This window comes from Oncorhynchus clarkii, chromosome 4 (genome assembly GCF_045791955.1).
Source record: "Oncorhynchus clarkii lewisi isolate Uvic-CL-2024 chromosome 4, UVic_Ocla_1.0, whole genome shotgun sequence".
Classification (NCBI taxonomy): domain Eukaryota; kingdom Metazoa; phylum Chordata; class Actinopteri; order Salmoniformes; family Salmonidae; genus Oncorhynchus; species Oncorhynchus clarkii.
In genome coordinates, this window is record NC_092150.1 from 36,526,504 (window position 1) to 36,551,653 (window position 25,150).

At 43.1% G+C, this 25,150-nt stretch overlaps 1 protein-coding gene across 2 annotated transcripts in view; it reads right to left on the reverse strand.

Annotated features, from left to right (window-relative positions):
* LOC139406768 (phosphatase and actin regulator 1) overlaps positions 1-25,150 on the reverse strand; it is a 77,631-nt gene that overhangs the window by 14,468 nt on the left and 38,013 nt on the right. The window contains exon 1 of one of the 2 annotated variants that reach the window (XM_071149790.1): positions 17,102-17,136. The exons of the other annotated variant lie outside the window; for it this stretch is intronic. The gene's annotated coding sequence lies outside the window, so the exon portion shown is untranslated. Of the gene's footprint in view, positions 1-17,101; positions 17,137-25,150 lie in introns of those variants that run through there. 2 annotated transcript variants of the gene reach the window in all.

Consider the following 25,150-nt stretch of genomic DNA (forward strand, 5'->3'; position numbering starts at 1 on the left):
TGGGTTTGGCGACAAATATGTGGCGAGGGCCAGCCAACAAGGGCATACAGGTCGCAGTGGTGGGTAGTATATGGGGATTTGGTGACAAAACAGAAAGGAACTGTGATAGACTACATCCAATGAGCTGAGTAGAGTGTTGGAAGCTATTTTGTAAATGACAGCACCGAAGTCAAAGATCAGTAGGATAGTCCGTTTTATGAGGGTATGTTTGGCAGCATGAGTGAAGGAGGCTTTGTTGAGAAATAGATGGCCGATTCTATATTTAATTTTGGATTGGAGATGCTTAATGTGAGTCTGGAAGGAGAGTTTACAGTCTAACCAGACACCTAGGTATTTGCAGTTGTCCACATATTCTCAGTCAGAACCGTCCAGGGTAGTGATGCTAGTTGGGCGGGCGGGTGCGGGCAGCGATCGGTTGAAGAGCATGCATTTAGTTTTATTAGCATTTAAGAGCAGCTGGAGGCCACGGAAGAAGTGTTGTATGGCATTGAAGCTCGGTTGGAGGTTTGTTAACACAGTGTCCAAAGAAGGGCCAGATGTATACAGAATGGTGTCGTCTGCATAGAGGTGGATCAGAGAATCACCAGCAGCAAGAGCGACATCATTGATATACGTATACAGAGAAAATAGTAGACCTGAGAATTGAACCCTGTGGCAACCCCATAGAGTCTGCCAGAGGTCCAAACAACAGTCCCTCCGATTTGACACACTGAACTCTATCTGAGAAGTAGATGGTGAATCAGGCGAGGCAGTCATTTGAGAAACCAAGGCCATTGAGTCTGCCGATAAGAATGCAGTGATTGACAGAGTCGAAAGCCTTGGCCAGGTTGATGAAGATGGCTGCACACTACTGTCTTTTATAGATGGCGGTTATGATATCATTTAGGACCTTGGGCATGGCTGAGGTGCACCCATGACCAGCTCTGAAACCAGATTGCATAGCGGAGAAGGTACGGTGGGATTCGAAATGTTCGGTGATCTGTTTGTTAACTTGGCTTTCGAAGACTTTAGAATGGCAGGGCAGGATGGATATAGGTCTGTAACAGTTTGGGTCTAGAGTGTCTCCCACTTTGAAGAGGGGGATGACCGCGGCAGCTTCCAATCTTTAGGGATCTCAAATGATACAAAAGAGGTTGAACAGGCTAGTATCAAATCAAATCAAATTTTATTTGTCACATACACATGGTTAGCAGATGTTAATGCGAGTGTAGCGAAATGCTTGTGCTTTTAGTTCCGACAATGCAGTAATAACCAACGAGTAATCTAACCTAACAATTTCACAACAACTACCTTATACACACAGGTGTAAAGGGATGAAAAATATGTACATAAAGATATATGAATGAGTGATGGTACAGAATGGCATAGGCAAGATGCAGTAGATGGTATCGAGTACAGTATATACATAGATGAGTAATGTAGGGTATGTAAACATATAAAAGTGGCATTATTTAAAGTGGCTAGTGATACATGTATTACATATAGATGGCAAGATGCAGTAGATGGTATAAAGTACAGTATATACATATGAGATGAGTAATGTAGGGTATGAGTTGAGTTGAGTCAGTATGTTGCCAGCAGCCACTCAATGTTAGTGGTGGCTGTTTAACAGTCTGATGGCCTTGAGATAGAAGCTGTTTTTCAGTCTCTCGGTCCCTGCTTTGATGCACCTGTACTGACCTCGCCTTCTGGATGATAGCGGGGTGAACAGGCAGTAGCTCAGGTGGTTGTTGTCCTTGATGATCTTTATGGCCTTCCTGTGACATCGGGGGCTGTAGGTGTCCTGGAAGGCAGGTAGTTTGCCCCCGGTGATGCGTTGTGCAGACCTCACTACCCTCTGGAGAGCCTTACGGTTGTGGGCGGAGCAGTTGCCGTACCAGGCGGTGATACAGCCCGACAGGATGCTCTTGGTTGTGCATCTGTAAAAGTTTGTGAGTGCTTTTGGTGACAAGCCAAATTTCTTCAGCCTCCTGAGGTTGAAGAGGCGCTGCTGCGCCTTCTTCACAACGCTGTCTGTGTGGGTGGACCAATTTGGTTTGTCCGTGATGTGTGCGCTGAGGAACTTAAAACTTACTACCCTCTTCACTACTGTCCCGTCAATGTGGATAGGGGGGTGCTCCTTCTGCTGTTTCCTGAAGTCCACGATCATCTCCTTTGTTTTGTTGAGTGTGAGGTTATTTTCCTGACACTACACTCCGAGGGCCCACACCTCCTCCCTGTAGGCCGTCTCATCGTTGTTGGTAATCAAGCCTACCACTATGGTGTCGTCTGCAAACTTTATGACTGAGTTGGAGGCGTGCATGGCCACGCAGTCGTGGGTGAACAGGGAGTACAGGAGAGGACTCAGAACGCACCCTTGTGGGGCCCCAGTGTTGAGGATCAGCGGGGTGGAAATGTTGTCACCTACCCTCACCACCTGAGGGCGGCCCGTCAGGAAGTCCAGTACCTAGTTGCACAGGGCGGGTCGAGACCCAGGGTCTCGAGCTAGATGACGAGTTTGGAGGGTACTATGTTGTTAAATGCTGAGCTGTAGTCGATGAACAGCATTCTCACATAGGTAGTCCTCTTGTCCAGATGGGTTAGGGCAGTGTGAAGTGTGGTTGCGATTGCGTCGTCTGTGGACCAATTGGGGCGGTAAGCAAATTGGAGTGGGTCTAGGGTGTCAGGTAGGTTGGAGGTGATATAGTCCTTGACTAGTCTCTCAAAGCACTTCATGATGACGGAAATGAGTGCTACGGGGCGGTAGTCATTTAGCTCAGTTACCTTAGCTTTCTTGGGAACAGGAACAATGGTGGCCTTCTTGAAGCATGTGGGAACAGCAGACTGGGATAAAGATGGATTGAATATGTCCGTAAACACACCAGCCACCTGGTCTGCGCATGCTCTGAGGGCGCGGCTGGGGATGCCGTCTGGGCCTGCAGCCTTGCGAGGGTTAACACATTTAAACATTTGACTCACGTCGGCTGCAGTGAAGGAGAGTCCGCAGGTTTTGGTGGCGGGCCGTGTCAGTGGCACTGTATTGTCCTCAAAGCGAGCAAAGAAGTTATTTAGTCTCTCTGGGAGCAAGACATCCTGGTCCGCGATGAGGCTGGTTTTCTTTTTGTAATCTGTGATTGATTGTAGACCCTGCCACATACCTCTTGTGTCTGAGCCATTGAATTGCGACTCTACTTTGTCTCTATACTGACGCTTAGCTTGTTTGATTGCCCTGCGGAGGGAATAGCTACACTGTTTGTATTCGGTCATGTTTCCGGTCACCTTGCCCTGGTTAAAAGCAATGGTTCGCGCTTTCAGTTTCGCGCGAATGCTGCCATCAATCCACGGTTTCTGGTTTGGGAAGGTTTTAATAGTTGCTCTCGCTCACCGAATCAGCGTATTCATCAATGTTGTGGTTTGACGCAATGAGGAACATATCCCAATCCACGTGATCGAAGCAATCTTGAAGCGTGGAATCAGATTGGTCAGATCAGCGTTGAACAGACCTGAGCATGGGAGCTTCCTGTTTATTCTCTGTCTATAGGCCGGAAGCAACAAAATGGAGTCGTGGTCAGCTTTTCCGTAAGGAGGGTGGGGGAGGGCCTTATATGCGTCGCGGAAGTTAGAATAACAATGATTCAGGGTTTTACCAGCCCTGGTAGCACAATCGATATGCTGATAGAATTTAGGGAGTCTTGTTTTCAGATTAGCCTTGTTAACAAATGTTAAAATCCCCAGCTACAATGAATGCAGCCTCAGGATATGTGGTTTCCAGTTCACATAGAGTCAAATAAAGTTTGTTCAGGGCCATCGATGTGTCTGCATTGGGGGGGAATATACGCGGCTGTGATTATAATCGAAAAAGTAATTGGGGTTGCAACAATTTCGGCGGATCATTTTAGAAAGAAAGGGACCAGAATGTCTAGCTGATTTGTAGGGGTCCAGACTTTACAACTCTTTCAGAACACCAGCTATCTGGATTTGGATGGAGAAGCAGGAGGAGGGGGGCTTGTGCAAGTCGTTACGGGGGATGCAGAGCTGTTGGCCGGGGAAGGGGTAGCCAGGTGGAAAGCATGGCCAGTCGTAGAAAAATGCTTGTTGGAATTCTCGATTATCATAGATTTATCGGTGGTGACAACCTCAGTGCAGTGGACAGCTGGGAGGAGGTGCTCTTATTCTCCATGGACTTTACGGTGTCCCAACACTTTTTGGAATTAGTGCTAAAGGATGCAATTTTCTTTTCGATGCTAATGCAGTACGCCACAGGATGATTTTGTGCTGGTCAAGGGCAGTCAAGTCTGGAGTGAACCATGGGATATATCTGTTCTTAGTTCAAACATTTTTTAATTGTTTTTGTGCTGGTCAAGGTCAGTCAAGTCTGGAGTGAACCAAGGGATATATCTGTTCTTAGTTTAAACATTTTTTAATGGGGCATGCTTATTTAAGATGGTGAGGAAAGCACTTTCAAAGAACAACCAGGCATCCTTTACTGACAGGATGAAGTCAATATCCTTCCAGGATACCCAGGCCAGGTCGATTAGAAAGGCCCTCTCGCTGAAGTGTTTTAGGGCGCATTTGACAGTGATGAGGGATGGTCGATGGACCGTGGACCCATTACGGACGCAGTCAATGAGGCAGTGATTGCTGAGATCTTGGTTGAAGACATCAGAGGTGTATTTAGAGGGCAAGTTGGTCAGGATGATATCTTTGAGGGTGCCCATGTTTACAGATTTAGGGTTGTACCTGGTAGGTTCCTTGATCATTTGTGTGAGATTGAGGGCATCTAGCTTAGATTGTAGGACGGCCGGAGTGCTAAGCATATCCCCGTTTAGGTCACCTAACAGTACGAACTCTGAAGATAGATTGGGGGCAATCAATTCACATATGGTGTCCAGGGCACAGCTGGGGTCTGAGGGGGGTATATAACAAGCGGCAACAGTGAGAGACTTATTTCTGGAAAGGTGGATGTTTAAAAGTAGAAATTCAAACTGTTTGGGCACAGACCTGGATAGTATGACCTCTGCAGGCTCTCTCTGTAATAGATTGCAACACCACCCCCTATGGTAGTTCTATCTTGATGGAAAATGTTGTAGTTGGTGATGGAAATTTCAGAATTTTTGGTGACCTCCCATGCCAGGATTCAGACACGGCTAGGACATCAGGGTTGGCGGGGTGTGCTCAGGCAGTGAATAAAACACACTTAGGGAGGAGGCTTCTGATGTTAACATGCATAAAACCAAGGCTTTTACGGTTACAGAAGTCAACAAATGAGAGCGCCTGGGGAACAGGTGTAGTACTGGGGGCTACAGGGCCTGGGTTAACCTTTACATCATCAGAGGAACAGAGGATGAGTAGGATGAGGGTACGGCTAAAGGCTATAAGTACTGGCCGTCTAGTGCGTTGGGAAAAGAGAATAAAAGGAGCAGATTTCTGCGCGTGGTAGAATAGATTCAGGGCATAATGTACAGACAAGGGTATGGTAGGATGTGAGTACAGTGGAGAAAAACCTAGGCGTTGAGTGACGATGAGAGAGGTTGCGTCTCTGGAGGCATCAGTTATACCAGGTGAGGTCTCTGCATGTATGGGGGACAAAATAGCTATCTAAGGCATGTTGAGCGGGACTGGGGGTTCTACAGTGAAATTAAACAATAAGAACTAGCCAAGACAGCAGTAGACAAGGCATATTGACATTCAATAGAGGCATAAACCAGTCACAGGTGTTGATTGGGAGAGCTAAGACAACAACGGTAAATAGCAATGAATGGGCAGAGAGGGTCAGTTAGGTACACACAGGACCTGAGTTCGAGGCTGGGGCCGACAGATAAACAAAATGAGATACCGTGTCAGTGAACAGTCCAGCATGCATCAGCTGTGCAGCCGAGTGATCATAGGGCCCAATGAGCAGCAATAGGTGACTCAGGGAGGCGATCGGTAGTCGCTACTACGCTAGATGAGCGGGAGACACAGCGTTCAGAAAGTTAGTGGACCGGGGCTAGCAGATGGGTTTTCGGCAACATCGCAATGGGAAAGCCTGTTGAAACCACACCGGACGATTACGGTCGGCAGACCAGTCATGATGGATCGGCGGGGCACCGCGTCGACAATAAAGGGTCCAGGCCAATTGGCAAGAGGTATTGTAGCCCAAGAATTAGCTGGTATACTTCGTCGGCTAGCCGGGAGATGGGCCTAGCTCGAGGCTAGCTCAAGGCCAACTGGTGCTTGCTTCGGGACAGAGGCGTTAGCCAACAATAGCCACTCGGTTGCAGCTAGCTAGCTGCGATGATTTGGTGTAATGGTCCAGAGCTTGCGGCAGGAATCCAGTGATGTGGTAGAGAAAAGCAGTCCGATAAGCTCTGGGTTGATATCGCGCTGTGCAGACTGGCAGGTATTGTCCAAGCTAAAGCTGGCTGGTGTCCGGGCTAAAGGTTGAAGACCGCTAGCAGTGGCTAACAATGATTAATAGCTAGTAGCTAGTTAGCTGGCTAGCTTCTGATGGAGGTTCCAGTTATAAGGTATAAAAATAGCAGATCCGTATCACATTGGGTGAGGCGGGTTGCAGGAAAGTATAGTTAGTTCGTAGATGGAAAGTGAGATTAAAATATATATGAAAAAAAAACAGATAACAGACTATTTACATGGGACAAGACAAACACACGTGCCAGTCTCAAATCTCTTGAAGACTGAAACAGGATTCCCTCAAGAATTTCCCTGTATTTAGCACCATCCATCATTCCTTCAATTCTGACAAGTTCCCCAGTCCCTGCTGATGAAAAACATCCACACAGCATGATGCTGCCACCACCATGCTTCACTGTGGGGATGGTGTTCCTCTCTCGGTGAGAGGCGTTGGGTTTGCCCCAAACATAGCGCTTTCCTTGATGGCCAAAAAGCTACATTTTAGTCTAATCTAACCAGAGTACCTTCTTCCATATGTTTGGGGAGTCTTCCACATGCCTTTTTGCGAACACCAAACGTGTTTGCTTATTTTTTTCTTTAAAGCAATGACTTTTTTCTAGCCACTCTTCCGTAAAGCCCAGCTCTGTGGAGTGTTCGGCTTAAAGTGGTCCCATGGACAGATACTCCAATCTCCTCTGCGGAGCTTTGCAGCTCCTTCAGGGTTATCTTTGGTCTCTTTGTTGCCTCTCTGATTAATGCCCTCCTTGCCTGGTCCGTGAGTTTTGGTGGACCTGGCAGGTTTGCTGTGTTGACATATTCTTTCCATTTTTTAATAATAGATTTAATGGTGCTCCGTGGGATGTTCAAAGTTTTGGATGTTTTTTTATAACCCAACCCTGATCTGTATTTCTCCACAACTCTGTCCCTGATCTGTTTGGAAAGCTCCTTGGTCTTCATGGTGCCGCTTGCTTAGTGGTGTTGCAGACTCTGGGGCCATTCAGAACAGGTGTAGAGCTACTGAGATCATGTGACAGATCACGTGACACTTAGATTGCACACAGGTGGACTTTATTTAACTATTTATGTGACTTCTGAAGGTACTTGGTTGCACCAGATCTTATTTAGGGGCTTCATAGCAAAGGGGGTGAATGCATATGCACGCACCACTTATCCGTTTACATTTTTTCATCAAATTTTTTCAACAAGTAATTTTTTTCATTTCACTTCACCAATTTGGACTATTTTGTGTATGTCTATTACATGAAATCCAAATAAAAATCTATTTAAATTACAGGTTGTAATACAAGAAAATAGGAAAAATGACAAGGGGGGTGAATACTTTTGCAAGGCACTGTATATCATAATGTACTGGTGCGCTTCAATTAGCTCATTCTGTGCAGTGGGAGGTGGATTTTTATTTTATTCATGCAGGCTACACTGTCCTGCAAATGTCCCTCAAAATCATCCCGTTGTCCCACATTTGAGTATTTTAAATGTGGTCACCGTAATGGCAACTGCACCGCCCTGAGCTGCAAGGCTCTACAGAGGTTGGTTAAGACTGCCCAGTCCATCACTGGGGGTGAGCTCCCAACCCTGCAGGGCAGCTACACCAGGCAGTGTCTGAGGAAGGCCCGGGAAGATTGCCAAGGACTCCAGCTACCCAAGCCACGGACTGCTCTCTCAGTTACCTTCTGGCAGGCTGTACCGGAGCATCAGATCTCGGACTCAGCTTCTACCTCCAGGCAATAAGACTGTTGTACAGCTAACACTAAGCTGTCTACCTGCACAAACCTGCATTCACCTTCAGAGTATTTGTACTGGCTCTCTTCAATCCTGCACCTTAAGAGACTATTCTCACACACACACACACACACACACACACACACACACACACACACACACACACACACACACACACACACACACACACACACACACACACACACACACACACACACACACACACACACACACACACACACACACAATAATAAATAGTAGCAGCAATGATGACCGTATGTGTGTGTCATCGCTGCTACTACTTATTATTATTTATCTAAGCTGCTCAACCATGTCACTATTCACTATTGGCACATTTCATAGTTTATACCGTATATTATTTTTGTGCATATCCAAATCATTACTATTTATCCTCTTTTTTTACGACCTTTTATTACTTATTTGTGTATATCTTTCATCATGTGTACTGCACTGTTGAGGAGAGCTTGCAAGTAAGCAATTCACTGTACTGTTTACAGCCTGTATCCTGTGCACGTGACCAATACTTTAAAAAAAAATATTTCACCTTTATTTAACCAGGTAAGCTAGTTGAGAACAAGTTCTCATTTACAACTGCGACCTGGCCAAGATAACGCAAAGCAGTGTGACACAAACAACAACACAGAGTTACACATGGAATAAACAAGCATACAGTCAATAACACAATAGAAAAAAAGAAAGTCTATATACAGACCCATAACGGATGCAGGCAATGAGGCAGTGATCACTGAGATCCTGATTGAAGACAGCAGAGGTGTATTTGGAGGGTAAATTGGTCAGGATGATATCTATGAGGGTGCCCATGTTTATGGATTTAGGGTTGTACCTGGTGGGTTCCTTGATCATTTGTGTGAGATTGAGGGCATCTAGCTTAGATTGCCAGGGTATTAAGCATATCGGCTTAGACTGCAGGGGTGTTAAGCATATCCCAGTTTAAGTGTTGTAGTTGGGGATGGAAATCTCCAAATTTGTGGTGGCCTTCCTTAGCCAGGATTCAGACACGGCTAGGACATCAGGGTTGGCGGAGTCTGCTAAAGCAGTGAGTAAAACAAACTTAGGGAGGAGGCTTCTGATGTTAACATGCATGAAACCAAAGCTTTTTCGGTTACAGAAGTCAACAAATGAGAGCACGTAGGGACGCGCAGGTCCTGGGTTAACCTCCACATCACCCGAGGAACAGAGGAGGAGTAGGATGAAGGTACGGCTAAAGGCTATAAGAACTGGTCATCTAGTGGGTTGGGGACAGAGAATAAAAAGAGCAGATTTCTGGGCATGGTAGAATATATTCTGGGCATAATGTACAGACAGGGGTGTGGTGGCGTGCGGGTACAGTGGAGGTAAACCCAGGCACCGAGTGATGATAAGAGAGGTTGCATCTCTGGAAGGGCTGGATATGCTGGGTGAGGTCATCACATGTGTGGGAGGTTGGACAAAGGAGGTATCTGAGGCATGTTGAGTGGGACTAGGGGCTCCGCAGTAAACTAAGACAATAATAACTATCCTAAACAGTGTGCAAGGCATATTGACATTTGAGAGAGACATAAAGCGAGGCATAAAGTAATCACAGGTGTTGATTGGGAGAGCTAGCATAGGCAACAACGGGTAAGACAACAACAACAGGTAAAATGGCGATGAATGGGCAGAGAGGGTCGGTTAACTACAAACAGGGCCTGAGTTGGGGCAGACAGATAAACAAAAATAAACAAAATGGAGTACCGTGAACACATTGTTCTGATTTTATTTAGGAGTGAGGAAGATAGAGAGAGGAAGATAGGAGTGTAGGGAGAAAATGTGATTCTGCAGCAATATCATTCATGATTCATCCTTCAATCCTTCTCTATATTCCTTGTTAACAGAAGATGGAGAGAAGGAAGAGGAGGGTGCAACGTGGATGATTCATCAGCTATTTCTATAGCGAATGCCATCTGAACAAAGGTAATAATTGCAGTGTATACATCTAATACATATCACTATACGAGAAAATATGGTCTTATCTGACTCACACCATGGCAGGTTGTCATGCTGTAGACCTGGTTGAGCTTAAATCATAATAGTGATAGGTGGACAATTGCCAGTTCATTCATGCAGCGTTACTGCCCCCTGCTGACAGCAATAGAAATCACTTATTGCAGCAGTAGCTTCCTGTTATAAAAAGCAGGTGGCGATAGTTGATAGTAAATGGAGGACAGTCACAGTAGTGGCTCGTTCTGCAGTAGATTCATTCAGAGGTAACAACACACAGACAATGCTGCCTATCTAACACACATGAACACGCGAACAAGCACATACACACACACACGCTCTCACACTCAATTCAATTCAAAGGGCTTTACTGGCATGGGAAACATATGTTTACATTGCCAAAGCACTCCCTCTTACCTCTCTATCTCCCCCACCCCAACCCAGTCATGGTTTTGAGTGTAGCAGTCAGGGGTGCACAGCCAGAGAGGAGAGAAAAGTCATCAAAGCTGACTCACTCTGTAATCACTCATGTAAACAGTCAAGATGGGGCAATTAAACAGAGGACACTGTTTAAACCATGTGTGTGCTTGCATGACAGCAAGCATGTTGCAAGTATATGTGTTATGTGTGTCTGTGTGTGTGTGCCCACATGCTTGTATGACATTTAGCACAGTGTGAGCAAGTATGTGCTCTGTGTGTGCGTGCATGTCCGTGTGTGTGTGTGATGACATAACAACATGGTAAAAAGTCCCCCCTCCTGGCTGATGCTGACTGGCTGTTGAAGCACTGTGAGTCATAGAGCCTTTAACTCAGCCAGTGATGAACAGCGAACATTATCCTCTGTACTTTAATATCGTTGTAGCCTCTTTACCACTGCAGCACTCAATACCACTTGGTTAGGGCTATATGACATCATCATCATCATCATCATCTCTGCCATTTCTCGACTATCAATTGCTCAGGATAACATCAGGGCATGGACTGCTCAGAGCTCAGTGGTATTACTGGCACCTACTGGCAGAGTGGTAGAGAAGAGTAGAGATTTGGTAAAACATATACAGTATCCAGCATGGCTCAACAATAATAAGGTCTGCTTATATATTTAACTTGATCCAACGATTTGCTGACTGGTTATGAACTTTGTTATTTCAAATGTGACACAGATAGGACAAGGAAATTGACCTGACCTTCATGTAGGTTTTTCAACATTATATCCCAAATGAAATAGAGTACCACACAATATAATACCATCCTGGCTCATCAGTCATATCATTCCCATAGAAATAGAGTCATCTGACCTGCATTATGCGTAGGCATATTCCGGCGCTATAGGACCATTTATCCTCTATTGACTAACCTACATCATAACTATGAACGGAGGCAGGAGGTCTGTCTTGTCGATATGCTCCCGTCATGAATGTTAAAGCATAATCAATAACCAAGTGATAACAATAACACTGTTTACCAACATGGATCTATTTCCTTGGATAGATTTTCGTGGATCTATTTCAGGCAGATCCCACACTTTCATCTGCGAGACAACGCACCATGGTGAGGGTGTATTTAGTAAGGGTGTCATTAATGAGATCGAACGGAAGTGACTATATTTATGGATGGGCGTGAAAGCAATGTAGGATATTAAAATATATTTATTAGTTCCAAATAGGACAATCAACAATTACAGAAATACAATTTTCTAGTTTATTTCTTCCACACATACTCCCCCTAACCCAAAGATAGATAAAAGCACAACTACCAAACATGAACAGAAACATACAAAAATAAAAAGGCCCTCACATTTCCAATAATACAAATAAATCAAAAGTAGAATATGCAGTCGCAGATAGTGCAGATTACGCTTCAACTATAGCCAATATTCACAGGGAAAAAATGGAGAATATACAGATTCACAGCTTCCATGCTTCTACAGTATCACCGGTTTTCAAAATCTCACAAAACAGATCCCAAATATCACAATATCACACTTTTTCACTATATAAGTACATATTTCAAGAGCCAAGTTCATTATTTTTTTTTTTACCAATGACCAAGTGAGGGGGAACTGACATACTTCCAGTGGAAGCAATTAAACGTCTAGCTTGTAATAGGCAGAGGTCAACCATTTTATTTTCTCTCCCATGTAAAGTGATATTCCCTGGGTAAAGATGTAGGATGCAAAGTTAAGGATTAATGGTACTGGAGTAGAGGTAATCTCAGAGATATAGCACAGTACTGAGCTCCAAACCTTTTGTATCTCAGCACATTCCCACAGGCATTGATACAAGGTGCCTAAATGCCTGTTACATTTAAACACACAGGTCTAGGATATTAGGGTCAAATTTGTGGAGCTTAACAGGGGTGATATATGTCCTCATTATCCAATTGTATTGCAACAATCTCAGGCGGGTGTTTATTGTCTGTATCTGAGCTATAGAGCATATCATAACCCAGTCCTCTGCTGAAATATCTTCCTGCATATCTTGTATCCACTGAAGTCTCTTACTATCAGAGTTGTCTTTATGTGTAGCTACCATTTCCCATATAATGACGTCATTTGACCTTTCCCATAACACACATTGACAGAGAGCGTTTCTCTAGTGGTCAAAGGAGGATGTAGGGAAGATTGTTTTAGACTGGAAAGAATAAAGCTTCTCAATTGTAAGTATCTGAAAAAATGCTTTTTGTGGTAAGTTAAATCTTCCCTTTAGTTCTTCAAATGAAATGGGCCCTTTTTTCATTGTATAAGTCCATTCATTTAACATTACCCGTTCTTGCCCATTCTTTAAACCCCAAGTCATTTTTTTTTACCAGGGGTGAAATTGTCATTGTCCCAAATTGGAGTAAAACTGGAAAATACAGGGAATTCGCCCAGATATGCTGTAACTTGTGCCATATAGTTAGGGTGTTTTTAACAAAGGGATTAGTCGTATTCTTCTTTGGTTTCTTAAAGGGAGCAGAGTACAAATATCCATCCAAAGTTAAGCCTTTTGTGGACAACATTTCAGTCAGGGTGAGTATGGTTTCTTGGAGAACCAAAACATTGCAGCTCTAAGTTGTGCAGCCAGTAATACCACTGTAGGTTTGAAAGTTGCAACTCCCCTCTGTCATAGGGCAAATAAAGAAGAGAAAAGGCTAAGCCTTGGTTTTCTGTTGCTCCAGATAACATTTGAGAGTATCTTTCTGATCTTTGGGGGAAATAAAGTGGTGGAGCCAGAGGAATTGATTGAAATAGATAAAGACATTTGAGTAGAATATTAATCTTAATAATATTTATTCTACCAATAACAGATATAGGCAATGATGTCCATCTATTGGTGGATTCTGTTACACATTACCATGGGTTCATCGTTGAACTCAAGGAGCAAATTTCTGGTGTGATTTTAATACCAAATACGTGAAACCTTGTTCTGTATTCACAAATGGATGTTGTACAACTGGATTCAGTCTCTCTTGCTTGTTGAGGAAGAGGATGGAAGATTTGGTTTTATTAACTTTAAACCCAGAAAACGGACCAAAGTTACTAATTCAATTGGTGAGGGAAGAGATAACAGATCTAAAGAATTCTAGGAATTAAAGGGTATCATCGGCATACAGGGCCACTCGATGTTCAAAATTGGGTGGGCCCTTACTGCACTTGCAAAGGGTTCTATAGCTAAAAGAAAAAGTATTTGTCTTGTGCCCCGAAAAAGCTTAAAAAGTTGTGAAATGTCACGAATATCACCGAAGGTGGCTCCCCTTCCCGTTCGGGTGGCGCTCGGCGGTCGTCGTCGCCGGTCTACTAGCTGCCACCGATCCCTTTTTCCCTTTTCGTTTGGTTTTGTCTAATTGTTTTCACCTGTTCCTTGTTGGGGTTTTTGGGTTGGTGTTATTTAAGTTTGATTAGCCCGCTTGTGTTTGTGCGGGCTTGTTTCTGTTATGTAGAGGTGTTCGTTATGATTGTGGGTTTTCCGCTGTCCGGTTAGATACCAGTGTGTATTTTAGGTGGAGTGTATTTACGCCTGTGTTCGGCGTCACCTATTTGTACATTTTTTGGTTGGACATTAAAGCGTGTTTTTCCCATATCCTTGGCTCTCTGCGCCTGACTCCACACCCAGTCACTCTTTGAATGTTACATAAAATCAAGTTGTTAGTGGCAACTTCTGCAGTGGGGTCCGTATATAATATCTTAATCCATTTAAAGAAGTAGTTCCCAAACCAAAATCTCTTAAGCACTTCAAATAAATAACCACTTAACTCTATCGAATGCCTTCTCTGCATCAAGTGGGAGTATGGCAGTATCAGGGGACCCTTCACACATGTTTAGTACTCTCCTCACATTGTGAAAACCTTAATGGTTTTTCACGAAGCCATTTTAGTCTTTGTGTATTAGATATGGGAGCACTCTATCCAATCTCCTGGCTAAGGCATTAGCAAATATTTTAGAGTCAGAGTTCAGAAGAGAAATTGGTCTGTAACTTTCACATTCTGTTGGGGATTTATTAGGCTTCAGAATTAGAGTGATTCAAGCAGTCCTTGGAGAGGGGGGAGACAACCTTGCTGAAAGGATTCAGCATACATATTCAAAAGTGGACCAAGAAGTTTGTCCTTAAATATCTTATAAATATCTATTGGGAGCCCATCAGGACCTACCGCTTTACCTCCCTTCATATTGAAAATAGCATCAGGTATTTCAACACCATCCAATTTCTTTTGTCTTCTGAAATAAAGGGAAAATCAAGATTCAGAGTTGTAAAGTGTGTTGTATAAGGAAGCAAATGTTTGGGTTATTTCTACAGTATCCATTGATAATTGTCCTTGTAAATTATGAATTGCATTAATGTCTCTGTCTGAATTTAACTTTTTAATGCGCAATTTACCAGGTTTTTCACCTTGATCATAGAAGGACTTTTTCAGCCTGTTTGCAGCCTTTGAGGTGAAAAGTTCTGCATACTGAGCTTTAAGAGCAAATACTTCCTTGTTTACTTCTACTGAGTTATCCAAAAAAGCTTCCCTCTCCAATTCTCTGATTTTTCTATCCATCTCTCTCCTTTTTCCGATTTAATTGATTTGAAACTTGTAAAACATATCATTTGCCCCCTAATATATGCTTTGAAAGACTCCCACCTAGTACTCGCTGACGTTTGGTCAGTGTTCACTGTAAAATAAACATCTATATGCACTCCAATGTAATGTAAGATGTCTGGGTCCTGTAACCATCTGGGATGCAAACGCCATCTAGAGTATCCTTTTACTAGTTTTGCATCCTTATAAAATAATCACACAGGTGTCACTCAGAACAACACTATCATATCCACTTCCTATACGAGAATATGAATTAGTATGATTCAAATGTCGACGAGTAACATGAATACTCCCTTTAACTCGGGTTCTGAGTCCTCCAAGGTTCACATAGATTCAAGTCCTGAATGAAATGCTGTAATTTCTTTCTACTCTGCGAGTGGTAAATGTGTCTAAACCAGAGGAGCGATCTAGATGAGGATCAAGAGTGCAATTAAAATCCCCTGCCATTGTGACTTTACCAGGAAGGGAGGCTATCGATAGAAATACATTCCTAAAGAATTTGGGATTATCAACATTAGGACCATCAACATTAACCAGATTAATACACTCATTCAAAAGAGTTCCCTGTATCAAAATGTATCTATCAGCTGTATCAGTTACAATACTATCTACTTGAAAACGGAAACAGATTTGTGAATTACAACCATAACACCATGAGAATGAGAGGAGAAACTGGATGTTATTACTTGCCCTTGCCATCTCCTGCGTACTTTAAGTAGCTCGTCCTTCAACAAGTGAGTTTCTTGAAGGAACACAATAGGTGCATGAAGTTGTTGAAGCCTAGTAATAACCTGTTTAAACTCCACGGACATTCCACAAAGTAAATTTCTGTTTTGCATTTGGGAGTCATTTAACCTAAGATAAAGCATACAGGCATATCTAAAACATGTTTAGTATCCACAAGGACCGCATTCATATTTTGTATTGAGGAAAATATGTAAAGAACTGTTGGAACAAACAAACATAAATCTATCCTAACAGTAAAACACTGAACCCCAAATCCCCTGTCTCACTCACTAACCGAGACACCCAACGCTTCCTCTCCCACCTCCCCCTAACCGTAGAGTGTAGCCTGGTGGACGACTGATCCATTAAAGGGAGCAGTCTAACCTAAGCGACGCTAAACAAAACAGTGTCTCCTGCCTTCTCTCGGCTATTACTCCTCAAAGGCATATCCAGCGAGATGATGTGAAATATCACAACAGTATTCATTTGAAAAATAGCTAAGAATAGCTCCACCTAAAACAGTAACGCTAGCCTGAGACTAATTTTAAAGTTACAGTATGGACAGTCCAAAATAGTTGTAGATGAACAGTTGCTAGTAGCTACAAAGTAACAAAATGGCCCATAAATATAGCGTTAGCGTAGTATACCATGATCAGTTTAGAAACCCCTAAAAATATCAGAGATTAGAAATGAACAGACTACGTGAGAAAAAGAGATACCGTTGAATATATGCTACCTTTACCCAAAGGTCCTTTGCACATGGTGTCAGGCTTGCACGTGAGTGTCAATCATTTTAGTCCAAGGATATAATAGAAATTTAAGTCTTCATATAAAGTAATCCAAATGCTTCTCGGTGGTGCAGGATGAATGAATAAGGTCCCACTGTGCCATGGCTGGCTCACTTGCTAAACATGTGAGGTAACATTAGCCATTTTGAGTCTGTTAACATGGAGTTAAACATCTTTGCAGGCATTTTACAGTGTTTTATGTAATCCAATGGAAGAGAATTATCAAAGTACCAAAAATAAACGTTCAATGGACAGCTATTTCGCTTGTCATATAGAAGAAACTGAGCTAAGTGATGAGCACAAGATGAGCACAAGAAACTTTGAGTGGGCTCACCATATTATTCACTTAACTGTTATGCTAGCTACAGTACTACAGTAGCAGCTAATACATTAACAAATGTTAGTTAGCTTACCAACAGTCACATAATCCAAGCTGTTGCGAGATGTTCTTCTTGTTTTAGGAAGACTATGTAGATTCATAAATGGATGTAGATACGCCTGAAATTGTCCAAGAAAATTGCTGTTCGTGTTACGAGGATTTAAAATAAGAGATTAAAATAATTTAAAAGAAGTTTCGCCGAAATTGTCAGGAGAGCACTAAAAACACATCCTCTGTTCAACGCAATAACCCCCCCTCCCTATTAAGTCTACTTAATGAGACACTAAACAAAACAAGATCTCCATCTCTCTCTCAGATGCACACACACATAGATAACTTTTTGCTCGTCTATACTGTTTATGTCATCTAGTCTCTGTTCAGGCTCTGCTCGCTGACTCAGTGTGGCTTCTCTGAAGTGACAAGCATGCAGCATGACGGAAAAGGGGGTTGTGCTGGGCCGAGTGTGTGTATGTAGTGTGTGTGTAGCTAATGAGGTGTGTGTGTGTGTGTGGCTCCATACCTGACAGACACACTCATGCATGAGGTCTATTTGCATCCAGGAGCTCACAGAGAAGGACCATGCCAAACCCCTCTGCCTCCACTGAGCTACTCATCTGTGGTCCCTCTCCCTCTCTCGCTCCCCCACTCTATCACTCCCGCAGTGCGTGTGTACATGTATATGTGTGCGTGTGTGTGTGTGCTATATCCTCGCTGCTCCTCTCAGCTCGCCTCTCTGTGTGACCTGTCTTGTTAGTGCTGACTGTGCCAAGCTATGAGTCATCTCAGTTCTCTCTGACCATAGTCAGGGTCAAGACCAAGAAACAATCCTCACATACTGCTGCCTCAGAACAGCTTATCTCATACTCGACTAGATTATTCGATCTATTAGATCTATTAGATTTGTGACTCTTGTAATTAACGCTACATTTAATGGAAAACTGTAATTTATACGGTAATTTCAAGTTACAAATTTCAAGTTGTGCAGTGAAATGACTTTCTTGCTAACTCAAAACCCAACAATGTAATAATCAATAACAATGTATTACTAGAAAAAAACACAAGAAATAAGAACAAGAAATATGAAATGCACAATACACAAGTCAGTAAGCATATGTTTACAGTGCTTTCAGATAAGTATTCAGAACCCTTCACTTTTCCACATTTTGTTATGTTACAGCCTTATTCTAAAATTGATTAAATAGTTTTTTCCCCCTCATCAATCTACACACAATACCCCATAATAACACAGCAAAAACAGTTTACATTTTTTGCAAATGTATAACAAATTAAAAAAACTTATATCGCATTTACATAAGTATTCAGATCCTTTCCTCAGTACATTGTTGAAGCACATTTGGCAGTGATTATAGCCTCTAGTCTTCTTGGGTATGATGCTACAAGCTTGGCACACCTGTATTTGGGGAGTTTCTCCCATTCTTCTTTGCAGATCCTCTTAAGCTCTGTCAGGTTGGATGGGGAGCATCGCTGCACAGCTATTTTCAGGGCTCTCCAGAAATGTTTGATCGTGTTCAAATCCAGACTCTGGCTGGGCCACTCAAGGACATTCAGAGACTTGTCCCAAAGCCACCTCTGCATTGTCTTCGCTGTGTGCTTAGCGTCATTGTCCTATTGGAAGGTGAACCTTCGCCCCAGTCTGAGGTCCTGAGCGCTCTGGAGCAGGTTTCATCAAAGATCTCTCCTTGCTTTGCTCCGTTCATCTTTCCCTCAATCCCGACTAGTCTCCCAGTTCCTGCTACTGAAAAACATCTCCACAGCATGATGCTGCCAACACCATGCTTCACCGTAAATATGGTGCCAGGTTTCCTCCAGATGTGGCATTCAGTCCAAAAGAGTTCAATCTTGGTTTCATCAGACCAGAGAACTTTGGTGCCTTTTGGCAAACACCAAGTGGGCTGTCATGTGCCTTTTGCTGAGGAGTGGCTTCCGTTTGGCCAGTCTACCATAAAGGCCTGATTGGCAGAGTGCTGCAGAGATGGTTGTCGTTCTGGAAGGTTCTCCCACAGAGGAAATCTGGAGCTCTGTCAGAGTGACCATCGGGTTCTTGGTCAACTCCCTGACCACGGCCCTTCTCCTTCGATTGCTCAGTTTGGCAGGGCGGCCTGCTCTAGAAAGGATCTTGGGTGTTCCAAACTTATTCAATTTAAGAATGATGGAGGCCACTGTGTTCTTGGAGACCTTCAATGCTGCAGAAATGTTTTTGTAACCTACACTTCCCCAGATCTGTGCCTCGACACAATCCTGTCTCGTTGCTCTATGGACAATTCCTTCGACCTCATGGCTTGGTTTTTGCTCTGACATGCACTGTCAACTTTTGGACCTTATATAGACAGGTGTGTGCCTTTACAAACCATGTCCAACCAATTGAATTTACCACAGGTGGACTCCAAGTTCTGAAGGATGATCAATGGAAACAGGATACATCTGAGCTCAATTTTGAGTCTCATAGCAAAAGGTCTGAATACTTATGTAAGGTATTTTTAAAATATTTTTTTATACATTGCAAAAAAATTCTACAAACCTATTTTTGCTTTGTCATTATGGGGTATTGTGTGTAGATTGATGAGGAAAATGTTTTATTTAATACATTTTAGAATAAGGCTGTAACGTAACAAAATGTGGGAAAAATCAAGCACTGTAGATCCAGTTTCTGTCTACAAGAGGTTTTAGAGACTATGGAGATTGCATGAGGCAGCATAATAGCTAATTATAAACTCCTGCATTGTATTCCTTTAGCTCAATAAGAACAACAAATACCCAGAAGTGGGGAGGAGAAAAGGAGTGGAAATCAATATTCTGTGCTATTCCTCTGATCTCAACTCCTGGAGAACAGGACTGGAAAGAACAGAAGTGTAACAAGGGATTAGTCATCAAAAACAAGAGAGGGTGGAGAGAAAGTAGAGAGATTTTAAAAAAGGGAGAGAGGAGAGAGGTGTGGAGAAAGGATGCGAATGTGACAAGGAGACTAAAGTGTGTTTGAGAGAGAGAGAGAGAGAGAGAGAGAGAGAAAGAGAGAGAGAAAGAGCTTGTGTGTGGGAATCTTGTTATGTTCTGATCCCTTTTGATCAGTATGTGGGCGTAACTAAACCCCTCGGCTTACCGTCTGCGATCGTCAGTCTCTCATTTTGTCATATAGTAAATTAAACATTACGTTCACTTCACATCCTATTGATTATACTGGAATCACATTTATTCCTGTGGCTGTGGTGTTTGACCCGGTCTGTTACTGTAACCCTGCAGTGACGGTGTGTGTGTGTGTGTGTGTGTGTGTGTGTGTGTGTGTGTGTGTGTGTGTGTGTGTGTGTGTGTGTGTGTGTGTGTGTGTGTGTGTGTGTGTGTGTGTGCGTTTATGTGTGTGCGTTTGTGTGTGTGGGGTTAGGCGGTAGGATATTGATGTGCCATCCTGCAGGTCTGTGCCAACACCACAATCAATAGTGGCACCACTGGGCAGCTCCTGTAGCAAACCAGTCTGCAGAGTGAGCTTTTTCATTGAACAGGAGTAAACTGTATTCCTCTTTCCACTATTGTGTCTGTGTAGTGCATGCCAGTCTGCACTGGGTTTAAGAACTACACAACGCACCTGTATTAAACTTTGACCAATAAAAGGCGTTTTCTGGTCGGAAGCATCCGTACTTCATGTTTCCAGAAAGATGACGTCACTGTGCGATGTTAAGCTCTGAGCTGCCATCCACTGCCATCTTCCCCCAGGGCTGTGTAAAACAGACCAAGTACTTCCTTTCATCTCCTCCATGCCATAAATCAGGCCAAAGAGATTAATCTTCTTACCGTCTAACTTGGTGTGGCTAATTTAGGCTTTAAGATGAGAACATGAGTCTAGCTGAGGGTGGTAGGCAGAGGTTAAGATTGTAAAGCTTGTTCTGCATCAGAGAGAGAGAGAGAGGGAGAGAGAGTGTGTGAGTCAAATCAAATCAAATCAAATTTTATTTGTCACATACACATGGTTAGCAGATGTTAATGCGAGTGTAGCAAAATGCTTGTGCTTCTAGTTCCGACAATGCAGTAATAACAAGTAATCTAACTAACAATTCCAAAACTACTGTCTTGTACACAGTGTAAGGGGATAAAGAATATGTACATGAGGATATATGAATGAGTGATGGTACAGAGCAGCATAGGCAAGATACAGTAGATGGTATCGAGTACAGTATGTACAAATGAGATGAGTATGTAAACAAAGTGGCATAGTTTAAAGTGGCTAGTGATACATGTATTACATAAGGATACAGTCGATGATATAGAGTACAGTATATACGTATGCATATGAGATGAATAATGTAGGGTAAGTAACATTATATAAGGTAGCATTGTTTAAAGTGGCTAGTGATATATTTACATCATTTCCCATCAATTCCCATTATTAAAGTGGCTGGAGTTGAGTCAGTGTCAGTGTGTTGGCAGCAGCCACTCGGTGTTAGTGGTGGCTGTTTAACAGTCTGATGGCCTTGAGATAGAAGCTGTTTTTCAGTCTCTCGGTCCCAGCTTTGATGCACCTGTACTGACCTCGCCTTCTGGATGATAGCGGGGTGAACAGGCAGTGGCTCGGGTGGTTGATGTCCTTGATGATCTTTATGGCCTTCCTGTGACATCGGGTGGTGTAGGTGTCCTGGAGGGCAGGTAGTTTGCCCCCGGTGATGCGTTGTGCAGACCTCACTACCCTCTGGAGAGCCTTACGGTTGAGGGCGGTGCAGTTGCCATACCAGGCGGTGATACAGCCCGCCAGGATGCTCTCGATTGTGCATCTGTAGAAGTTTGTGAGTGCTTTTGGTGACAAGCCGAATTTCTTCAGCCTCCTGAGGTTGAAGAGGCGCTGCTGCGCCTTCTTCACGATGCTGTCTGTGTGAGTGGACCAATTCAGTTTGTCTGTGATGTGTATGCCGAGGAACTTAAAACTTGCTACCCTCTCCACTACTGTTCCATCGATGTGGATAGGGGGGTGTTCCCTCTGCTGTTTCCTGAAGTCCACAATCATCTCCTTAGTTTTGTTGACGTTGAGTGTGAGGTTATTTTCCTGACACCACACTCCGAGGGCCCTCACCTCCTCCCTGTAGGCCGTCTCGTCGTTGTTGGTAATCAAGCCTACCACTGTTGTGTCGTCCGCAAACTTGATGATTGAGTGAGTGAGTGAGTGAGTGAGTGAGTGAGTGAGATCTGTTTGAGGTTTACCCTACCTTTTAGGGATGGGCACAGTTCATTGAAAATCTGGATACCAATTGAAAATCAACCACCTCATTGACATAACTCTGGTATAAAGGACTCTGAAGTGTAATGCCCAGGTCCAGCTTTCATTTGAAATGCATGGAAGCGTTTGAGTGCTATGGCAAGAATGGGAGGTTGAAATAAAATAAAAATGTTTACACAGGTAAATAATTTCACGTGCATTTGACCTGGAAAGCAACAGTAACTAAGGAGGGCAGGTCTTGACAATGTATGAATTACTTAATTAGGCATCAATCAAACATTTTTAACACATGAATAAACAGTTATGGCTAAAATTGTGAGGTAGTCATTCAGTGCTTGCCAAATTGTGAGCCTATAAGCTTGGTTGAATAGTAAATAATAAATTAAATGCACTAAAATGGTCATAAGACAATCTCTTATTTCATCATGTAACCTTGCAAGGGTTTCACGGTTGAAGAACATTCTCACTTTTAGGATGTATTGGTGCACTTATTTATACATCCCAGGAATTAAGGCATCACTTCAAGATATGCCCATCTGCGCAACAAGCTTGAAATAACAACGACCTCGAATGTGACAACAATTTGTGTTGACACTGACTCATAGTGACAGTACGCAAAGAACCGGGATCAAGAAGGTGGTTGTGTGGAAAATCCAGACATAAGAGATTGCTGAAAAATAAGTGTTGTAGAGGAGACAGGTTTTCCATGCACTTTGTTTTGCTTTTTGGATGCAGTAATTGTGCTGGTCTATTTAGCATAGGTAGTTATCTAGCTAGCTAGAGTTTGCCAGCTAACGTAAACTCACTCACTTTTGTACATCGCCTTGGTCCGTACAATTGACCTTATTTTAGCTCCCCAAAAAACGTAATACTTCCAGATCAACTGTAATGTCAATACCATTGTAAAGCACAATTTCTCCCATTTCCAACATAATCAATTACATGACCCCCATGCTGCCCGTTTAAAAAAAAATGGCGGGTGGGGAAGCGAAACTAATGCGTGATAGTAAGAAGGAGAGATGTTGTGTGGGAAAATTGCTTCTTTTCCCCACTCGATCTGTTCAACTTATCACCTTACCACCTCTAAAATGTAAATAAAACACTATAAAGAGTTTATATAATGTGTCATTACATACCTATTTGAAGGTTTGTGTCGAATTTGAATCAGGTTTTTAGGGCGGTGCTAAAGTGATCTTAGAAGTAAACAGTGGCTTTGAGAATGATGATCGCATGCAGTGATGACGCAAAAATGACTAGGTATCCCCCCTTACCCCCGTCACTGTCCATTTCTTGTTTTTAAAGGATGAGAGAAGTGCTACACCTGGTGGAGAGAGATTATAAGACAGAAATAGTTGCTTTTTGCGTGGTGTACGTTACGGCATGACACGTCACAATGGAACGGAGGGTCAGTTTTTTCAACTTCTCTCCAATACTATAGAGCCATTACCATGTCGATCAATGCTTGAATAGAAACGTTGTTCACACCCCAGATCTTGAAGTCAACACAGTCGCTACAGTCCCATTAGTTTTCTTTGTAGCCTCGTTGAAATGTTGCAGTTACGCACATTTGTACGGAATGGGGTGAGTTTACGTTAGCTATCTTAGTGTTGGCTAACTAGCAAACGATAGCTTGCTAGCTGGAAAACATGAGCTAGCCAACTACCTATTCTAAATCATAGCTAGCAAAGGTTAGCTGCCATTTATGGTAGCTAGCTAACTTAGTTAATTAACATCTACAGAATAAACTTTTCATGCCTTAAAAGCTAATGTTAACTAGCTAGCTACCTAAATATGGCAAATAGTTAGCTAGCTGGGCTCGATGGTCTTAACTTATATGAACCTCAGGGTATCCAAGGGTATTAAGCGAGACACACCCAGCATGTTAACATTAGCTATCTATCTATGTCACGGCTGTTGAAGGATGAGGACCAAGGTGCAGCATGGTGAGAGTAGCGGGCCCCGGACTGGGCGCCATCGTTGCAGGTGGGAAAAAGGGTACCTAAGTATGGTTCCCAATCAGAGACAACGATAGACAGCTGTCCCTGATTGAGAACCATACCCGGTCAAAACATAGAAACACAAAACATAGAATGCCCACCCCAACTCACGCCCTGACCAAACCAAAATAGAGACATAAAAAGGATCTCTAAGGTCAGGGCGTGACAATCTATTTGTGTCAACACATCTATGAGTAGTTCCCTTTCAATGTTAATAGATAGTTTATTAGTATTAGCAAGAACTGTTATATAAATATTCATACACATAGCTCATATATTATACAGCGCCAAGCCAAACCGCCTGACTCAAGTCATCTTACGTACCCTTGCTAAAACAGGAACTAGCTCACACAGCCAGCAATAAAACTACCCCCTAACACTATCCCCTCAGCTTGGTTGTCTCCCGACCCCAGGAAACAAAGACATTCCATCGCAAGAACACATACACCCAGCCATAAGACTGACCCCCTCTGTTCTCTTCTTTCACGACCCCCTCTGCTCTCCTGTATCAGATTTCCAGACACACAAATATCTCCTTGTATAAACACACATCTCACCCCCCTCTACTGGTCGGGTGCTCAGAACAAGACTCTGCTGTGCACCAATGGGGCCCGCTCTGGCTAGAGCAAGGCCCGCCTCCAACCCTTTGTGACCAGTCAGAAGACCAAAACGACAAGACTCCACCTACTTTATTCTATGTATAAAAATGACTGTAACCTTTGTATAAGGCCTCTTTTTCACCTGACTCCTTGCCGAGTTATATGAACTAGATCCGTGCACGTAAAACTGCGGGACAAGATATCTTTGACTCATTAAAACTGTCTTTTGTTACAACTGAAATCCACTCTGTCCAGCGTCCGTGATTTGG